Here is a 9,173-nt window from a genome sequence, read left to right as displayed (position 1 = left end):
CAGCTCTCCCACAGGAGGCAGGAGGAGGTGGCCCATGGGGACAGCTACAGCCACAACCTCATTTCAGATGGCCTGTAACCACATTATTATTATTATTCCCCTGTTTACTGGGTACTACCAAGGCATGTGTTAATGTGTGGCAGAGCAAAGGACTTACTGGTCCCTCAGCAGGGAAAGAATTTTCTTGTCCATGATGTAAAGGAAGGAGTTCACAGCTCACCACCACCTGACACAGAGGTCCTTTTCCCCTGCTAGGCAAGGCCAGTGACAGCCTGTACCCACACCTGGCAAGCAGGAATAAAATCAAGAATTGAATCTGGACTGGTACAAGGAAAACCAAGAGTCATGGGTGATTTGTGTGCCCTGTGCACTCAGGGCCAGAATTAGCACTGGTATTTTGGACCACGCTGATCTCGTGCTGGCCCTCCAACAGCTGCTGGCATTATTCTTCTCTTCTACTGAGGGCTTCTCCATGGGAGCCAAAGGAAGGGAACTCTAACATCTCTTGAGTCAAGATAAAGGCATCACTCCTTCCCAAACTGGAGGAAACCACCACTTGGTTTAGTTCTGCCAAAGGAAGGGACAGCAGAGGGAATGTGGTCACGACCAGCCTTCTCAAAACTCCCACAGAGACCACAGAAGATGCAACTTCAATGCTTTTAGCTACCCAGGACCCCAAACCCTAAAAATGCATTTAAAGCACTGCAAGATGAGGGTAAAACATATGCAAGAGGCACAAAAATAGAGCCCTGTATCCACAGCAACACAAGCACACAAGAACTCCAGCATGTCCCTTTTTCGAGGCCACAGCAAAGCTCTCCCCAGAGCTAAGGATGGATGCCCAAAGGGAAAAAGGCATTTCAGAAACACTTTCCTACCCCCTTTGGGGGGGAAGGCCTCCACACCTCTTGCCTTGTGCCACCTTCCTGTTTCCCCAAGGGACCGTGGCCCTGCCAGGAGCGCAGCACCACGGCGATGAATCCATGTTTTCCACTGCAAGGAGGAACATGACTCACAGTCCCCACCAGGACCCAGTGACTTGTGGTATCCAAAGCAAACACAGCCAGCAAGACTTTTCAACAAACAGTCAACAATCTCCTGCTAGCTGTCCACCCCATGAAATGCCACAGCTTAAGGTTTTTCCCTCACTTTGTCCTTTGCCGTTGCCTTTCCTCATTCTTTCTCAAAGAGGACAGTTATAAGCAGAGCCTGAGCCTCACTTTCTACCCAAGCTAAGCCTAGAAGAGTCTGTGGAGGTCTGAACAACATCCTCCTCAGCTTCCATCACATGTCCCGGTGCCTGCTGGATGATGTTGCTAGGAATATCCAGAAAGAAACTAAATCTTCACCTCCTTCAGGAAACTGCTTTGATTTTAGTGGTTTTAGTAACCCCATCTCCCCTGAAGAGCTGGGGAGGGGAACACCTTTGCACAAGTCTCATGGTGAGCAATACAGGAGCTCCTTGCTGTGCCAAAGAGGAGACTTAGGGCCTCAGCTCCAGCATCTGGAAGCCACAAGCCCACAGGCACCAGCTTCATCACATAGCCTGACAGTCTCCATTGTCACTTGTCCTGAGTTCAGCATCTTCAGGTATCGTCAGGAAGGGCACTGACACACATCCCTCACTGACACTAGAGGACTTCAAGCCTTTCCCTCATCCCCACCAGTTCACCCACACGGCCAGCAGGCCACCACACACAGATTGTGGACAGCTGGCATCAGCAAAGAACCATCTGCAATGAGTTTTTAACCTTTGCTGACATGATCTCCAAGAGTAGCAACTCGCTTTGTAGTACCTGCAAAAGGAGGTGGGGAGTGGGCCTGAAACTGCTTCATTCCAGCCATCAAACAGCAATCACATGTTAATGCCTTTCAGTTTATTCCCTGTGGTACCTGGTTCAGATCTGTGAAACCAGGAATGCTTGCTAATATGTTTTCAGATTAAATGGACCTTTCCTTTTCTTAATGTACATGCCTAAAAATAACAGGAGTTGCACAGTCATGTCAAGAGATTAAATTACCCTAAAGTCTGGAGAGGGATTACAGCTGTCTGAAAACAATAGGTGCATACTTTATTCAGCAATGGTGTGCTTAGTCAGGACAAATTTGAGTGCTCATGAAGACTGCTTTGTTTCTCTATTAGTGCTTGTGAAAAGCTGCATAAAAACACAGTGCTGTGAATGGCCTGACATCCACTAATAAGTCTTGTTTCAGCAATCACCCTGCACAAAGCAAACCCCAAAAAAATCACTAAAGCCACACAGCAGGTTCCAGGTTTCACTTCCCAAAGGAAGCAAAGTGTGTGCTGCCATATACACCTATACCCACACCTGCCTGACAGTTTATGTTAGAGCCATTATCCTACCAAACTAAGTCATAGAGTGAAATTTTCCCTTACTGAATTCTTTGCCCTGCTGGTAATATTTGCATAGTCTGAATCAGGTGCCAGCATCTCCAGGGAGTGACAGAGGGATACCCTCAGGAGGATCTCATGGGAGCAAGCCAGCCATGCTCAGTTCTCCTGACCTTCACACCTCAGCAGCATCACATGTAAAGCAGGTACTGAGGAACTTGAGGCACCTTCAGATAGAGGTGACAAACACAGAGTTTTAAGGACAGACATTTGGGGTTTAAGCACCTAAGATGAAAAGTCAGTCCCTAATACATTAACCTGCCACCTCCCTCACAGCCAGAGGCAGCCACCCCGGATGGAGCACATACCAGATGCTCAGGAGAAACAGGGAATAACTCTGAATATCAGCACAAACCACCAGCAAGACTGGGTTTGGATTCAGAGGTCAGAGGCAGGTTGGAGAGGTGTATAGAAAACAAAGACATATTGCAGAGAATAAAAAGACATAACTGGATATGGAAAAAACCACTCGGAACAAAAGGTGGCAGAAGGGTAATACAAAGACATTTGAGCATTTGCAGGACTCTTGCTTCTCTGGAATGACAGGCCTTCCCCTTTAAGGCCTCTTACCTATGCAACACAGCACTCCATCCTGCTCTGCAGGCAGGTTAGCCTGGACTTCAAACTCTGCATTTACCTGAGCACAGAAAGGCAGCAAAAAGATTGAGGGCTCACAGCCAGGCAGGACAGAGACATCCCTCCTTCCCAAGGACTTCAGACCAGGAGCAGGATTACATACAGCAGCTCTGTTGTGCCCCTGCTCCATCACCACTTGTGCATTCTGAGTGAGAAGGGGCTGGTGGAGCAGCTGAACCCCAATTTGCAAATATTCTGCCAGCAGAGTTCCCTCTGGGAAGGGAATTTACTGCTGCCCATCTCCAGCCAAAATCTCACCCTCTCTGCTGATACTCATTTGCTCAGAAAATTTCACTTCAAAGGCAACAGCTGCTCTTCAAAGGGGCAACAAACTGTAGGGAAGTGGAGAATCAGTGGTCTCCCCAGCCTTGGCCACAGTTCCTGCAAATCCTTGGAGGGGCTTTGGCCCAGATTGCACAGTAATTGCAGAGCAAAGAGGGGAGAGATAGAGGGGGTAGGCTGTTTGCAAATTTTCTTGAAGAAAGAAAACCTTTACCGTGTCTTTGGACAGGCCCATTTGTTATTTTTAATCAGTTTCAGGGCAGATTAAAGATGTAGTGTTATCTACCTCCACTGAGATCCCACAAAATACACCAATGGCCATCTGTCAATTCTGAGTATTCCTATAAAATTACAGACATCCAGCTTCTGGTGAAGTACTAATGAAAAAGTGGAAAATTATTATTTTCCCCTCATTTGACCAAAGAAATGCTGTAATTCTTTGTGGCTGGTGCAAAAAGCAGGGGGGGAAAAGTTCAGATTCTTCAGGATAATCCTGGTGTTTCTTTTGGTCTTTTGAGATTGCCACCCTGGGGTACCATCAGATATTAGTGACAGGTCATACATGACAATAAATTATCTATCTCCAGACAGAGGGAGACTCTGGCAGCCTGAAAGAACCCCATCATCCTGTGTGCTGTTTTATGTGTCATATATGAGAAAACTTTACACTTAATGGGCTTCAAAACCAATGCAAACAAACAAAAAACCCAAAAAAGTATTTACATGGCATGGTTTCTTATAGCTTTTCTACCCTGTTTCTGTTCACTGACATCCCCCCCCCCCCAAAAAAATGCTTTTGATCAAACACTTCAAATTCAGATGGTCCCCTAATCTCTCTCCCTGTACTCTCCTAACCCTTTTCTTAGAGTACCTAAAACAGTGGCTGCTTTCCTATATGGTTACTCAAGTCCCATGTTCTTAAATTATGAAATTCCCATCACCACAGAGGTTCACAGGCTCAGCTCAAAGTACTGATCATCAGAGAGCCAAAAGGAATGCACCCTTTTTTGGTTTACAGAGCTTTTCCAAGGAGCACAACAGCATCCTCAGCACTGAGATTTGTACCAGGAACAGACTGGTCATGGGATTCCTGAAACAGTTTCCCATCTCATCAGACAAAACACTGATTTGTGCATCAGTTTTAGCCTCCATAATTTCTCCACAGTTACAAAACACTGTTTTACCAAACAATATTTTCAGTCTTTTTGAAAAGGCACACAGAATCCAGAGAAAGAGTAATTCAGTGCTCTGAACTCTTCAGCCAGTGAAGAGACAAAATTGAAGAGCACGGACAAAGCTCTTACTCAAAGCAGGCACTCACAACAAGCCCTTCATTTGGGGCTTCTTGCAAAACCCATGCAGAATATCCAGGAACAGGGGGGAAAACCCTCTCAGAAGTCTCTGGCTGTTTGGAAAGAAGCAGACCCAGTCTGAAGCCGAGGTACAGCAGCTCTGTCTCTCATCTTTGCTGCCTCAGCAGCACTGCCATGAGCACAGCTGATACCTCTGAACTCTGAAGTGATGGGTTGCTTACTTACAAAGCACCACAGCAATGCAGCTTTACCCCAAAAGGGCTTCTGCTGCATGCTTATTACCTCTCAGTGCTCTCTCCACCACATTATTTTCATTTTCTAGAAAAATGTTTCTCTTTTCTAGCCCAGATAGGTTTGTAATACCCACCCAGCTGACCACAGCATCTGAGCAGCTTCCAGAGCTGCATTCAGCAACATGCCTAATATTTGTCATATGTGGTTTGCTTGCTCACTCCCATCCTCTTGCCCAGGGAAGGTCTGATGGACAGTGCCTTGTTTCATTTTGGCATTTTATTTGTAAGGTGCTTCTCGATCTTTCCCAGCAAAGAGAAATCAGCACCAGGAAGCATACTTTAAACAGAGAGCAGAAAGATGGAAATCTGTGATTCTCCTTGGTGCAATTTCTGCCATTTAGTCTTGGACTGGGCCTTGAGAAATTGTCTGTCTTCTGGACAGGTAAGTTTAACAGTTCCCCTTGATCTGTAGCTTATGGTGAGTCTGTCACAGGTTGCCCAGAGAGGCTGCAAAAGCCCCATCCCTGGAAACATTCAAGGCCAGGTTGAACCGGGCTCTGAGCAACCTGTCCTAGTTGAAAACATTCTTGCTCAGTGCAGGGGGTGTTGAACTAGATGATCTTTAAAGGTCCTCTCCAACCAAAATCATCCTATGATCCCTTCTGAAATTCAGATTTTTCATTAAAAATTCAGATTTTTCATAGATAGGAGATGCTCAAGCCACCAAGCACCTGGAACATAAAGACAGAAGACACAAGCTTGATGCAACTCTTCTATTCCAAGCCATTGCAATCAGAAACAGAGGGCAGGTTTCCATGAGAAGCAACAGTGATTCCTTAAATCCCAGTAAACCATCAGCCAGCAAAGCCCCCTGTAAAACCTTTTCTAACCACTGAGTATGAATGAGGGCAATGCAAACTGCTTCAGGAGAAGAACCAGAGATTGTCTTTCTTTGTTGTGCTGAACACAATAGCTAAATAAAATACCATCAGGATCACTGTTTTCAGACAAGAACTACACTTTAAGATGAGGGTGACAGGTAGGACAGGGTGTGGTGGCATCAAGTGCCAATGGGGCACTGCAAGTGCAGATTAGATGGAGCAGTAAATGGCATCAGGAGGGAGTGATGCAGTAAGATGCAGAAATTAGAGGTATGCTTTTAATTAGATTCTAAATTAGTATAGCAGAGGATTTCACCTGCTACAGTGAGGTTAGCTGGTCTTGGAGACTTTCACATCCTAGGACCTGAACTGATCAGGTCTGTCAAGATTTTCTTTTCAAAAGATCTGGATAGAGAGAGGAAGGATAAAAAGAAAGGAAAAAAAAAAACCAACCAGGAGCAGTACTTAGCATCTGGGGCAGAAAAATGTTCTAGCTCCTTCTCAACATAATTCTACTCAACACACAGTGAGTATTTTGCTTTTTTTTCTTTTGTTTTCCTTTTTTTTTTCTTTTTTATTTTTTGGTGGGTTTTTTTGAGGATGAAGCCGCTCACAAGGACAGCAGGACCCGGTCAAGCCAAGAAAACAGCACCAGAGAAAAGAGAAACTTGATAAGAAGAGGTAATTAATGTCTGCAAATGAGTGGCTGCTCTCACCACTCAATGACTGGAAGAGGGGTGTAAGTGAGAGAGGTAAAAGGAAAAGATATAACAGGTGTCTGCAGAACTTTTTCTTTGGAAACCAAGCAAGTGCTTTTGCTACAGAGATCAGTCAGGAAAGGCACAGTGAGAGTTCCTGTTCCACCAGCCTGCAGCTCCAGAAACCACTGCTGCATATTCCCCTATCTGTGCATCCAGTGCACCAGGCCACTTTCCCACAAAAAATGAACAACTGTGACTCAGGAGATCTCTGTGAACAGCTCTGTGATTGAGATCCCCAGGCAAACTATGCAGAAACTTCAGGCCATCAACAGCAACCTCTACTTCCCCAGCTAAGCAGCTCCCAGGTCATTTGCAGAGCAGAATTTGATGGCCAGAGACATGAGGAGAAAGCTGGAAGGCAGAGCCCTGGGCTGCAGCACCTGAGATTGCCCAGCACCTTCCAGCGAGCCTCATAACCATAAGATGGGCAGCAGTTGTCTCACACAAGGCTTTAATTTTTGCTTTAGTGCAAGGAACAAGCAAGACACACCATCTCCCAGGCTGTGATTTCATGGTAGTGCAGCCAGCTTGCTCCCTTCCACCCACTGTGCCAGCCAAGCTTTTGGTGCCAGCTGCATGAGGAGCGAGACCAGAAATGGATCCAGCTGGGGAGAAAGAAATATCAACACATAAACCAACAACAAAGAAGGGAAGGTGGGAAATCTCTGCAAGATCCATTCTCTACCATGGTTCCTGAACTAACTTCAGGAACTTCAGCAGCAGTGCCAAGGGCAGGAATGAGTGGGCTGGGTAAGGAAGGAAGGGGATGCCTAAGCCAGCATTTCAGCAGTACCCATAATCACTGGATCCCAGGATGGGTGAGTTTGGAAGGGACCACAGTGATGTCATCTGGTCCCACCTCCCAGCCCCAATGGGACCATCCCAGAGCACAGGGCACAGGATTGTGTCCAGAGGGGTCTGGAATATCTCCAGTGAGGAGACTCCACACCCTCTCTGGACAATCTGTTCAGTGCCTGGGCACTGCCCAGGGAAGAAGTTCTGCCCCATGTCCAGGTGGAACCTCCTGGCATCAGTTCCTGCCCGTGGCTCTGGTGCCATTGCTGGGCCCCCAGAGCAGAGCCTGGGCCCTGCTCTGCCCCTCCCTGCACACAGGGACACCCAGGGCTGAGGGCCCCTCTCAGCTGGGGCTCCTCTCCAGGCTGGACAGCCCCAGCTCCCTCAGCCTTTCCCTGCCAGGGAGATGCTGCAGTCCCTTTGTCAACCTACTGCCTCTGCTGCTTTCAGCCAGACTGGCAGCTCAGGACTTACAGGCCTTACACAACTGGCTCACCCAGCTCCACCTGTTTGCAAACACCAAGCCCTGTTTTACATTACTTGTGCTTAGATAGCGATAGCTTTGCTAGAAAAACACCCTCTATATTAACTCTTCCCCAACCCAGGAAGAGAAGCACCCAACTGATCATCACTCCCAGGTATGGCCCAGGTAGGGGTTAACACCAATCCAGCTGACAGCAGAGGCAAGATGCTAAAGAGCCCTGACCCACAAGAGATGGCTTCTGAAGCCATCCTCATTGCAGTGCTACAGAACCAGCTGGGGGGAAGAACATAAAGAGAATAAAGGGCAACTGAAATCAATTAAAACACCCTGCTGACTTGTCCTCCAGCACCACTAACACTCTAATTCTTTGCTCTGCATCAGTGCCCAAGATTCATCTCCTCCTAAAGGAAATAAGCTGCTTGATTTACTACACCAATGGCTGTCACAAATTCATGTGCTAGCAATTGCAGCTGAGGGACTCCCTACATGCTGGATCTTTTAATGAGAAAACATGAAATGTTGCTTCTTAGCTGCCCTTGGCAGATGGCTGTGACACAAGAGATTTCCCAAGTAGGTGAAGAGAAGGTGAGAGAGCTCAGCTGTGGTCAGTCGAGTGGCTCTGTGAGCTGAGCCAGTAGAGGTCTCTCTTCCACTAATAAAAATAAATAAATATCTATATTCATGTGTGTATGCATGTGTCCTCACTTGGGATCCCCTGGTCCTGACCTAGAATAAAACATACACATCCAGAAGCCAGCAGCTCAGATGGGAACAACCATTTGTTCCAGAAAAAAAAGTTCAAAAAACGGAAGTTGGTGTGGTGTACCAGGTTACCAAGCTCATGGTATCAACTCCAGGCTTCACACCTGGCAGGAAAAATTTACAGTATGGCCAGTTCCAGACCACCAGCTCCTCTCCCCAAAGCAAGTGAGGACCAGAGCTGCATCTGTACTTGCTAGGACATAGCCATCTCTTCCAGCCTGCCCAGGTAGCAGGGGATGGGAGCCTTTTCTGCACTTGTAGGTGCCTGGTTTCACTCCGGATAGAGCCAGTCATGACAGAAAGGCTTTATCAGGCAACAGTCGGATTTTTGCCCTCCATGTAAAGAACTGCTGGGTCTTTGTGGGAGAAGAGTCTGGAGCACACAAAATGGGGCGTCTGCCCACGACTGGAATCCTTGTTTGAAGACTCAGATGCGAGGCCAAGGATAAAACTGGAATGAAACTAACGTTCCTGCCTGCTGTCTCCTCCAAACAGCCGCAGGCACAGCACGACGGCCAGGTATAAAAGCCTGAGCTGGCAGAGCCTGTCTTTGCGGATGGGAGCGCCGAACCGCAAGGTGCGCTGCTCCCTGCTTCCACCAGCGCCGGCTGGC

Source organism: Geospiza fortis, unplaced genomic scaffold, assembly GCF_000277835.1.
Source record: "Geospiza fortis unplaced genomic scaffold, GeoFor_1.0 scaffold10, whole genome shotgun sequence".
NCBI classification, from domain to species: Eukaryota; Metazoa; Chordata; class Aves; order Passeriformes; family Thraupidae; genus Geospiza; species Geospiza fortis.
The sequence above is the reverse complement of the archived record's forward strand: the minus strand, read 5'-3'. Positions refer to the sequence as shown.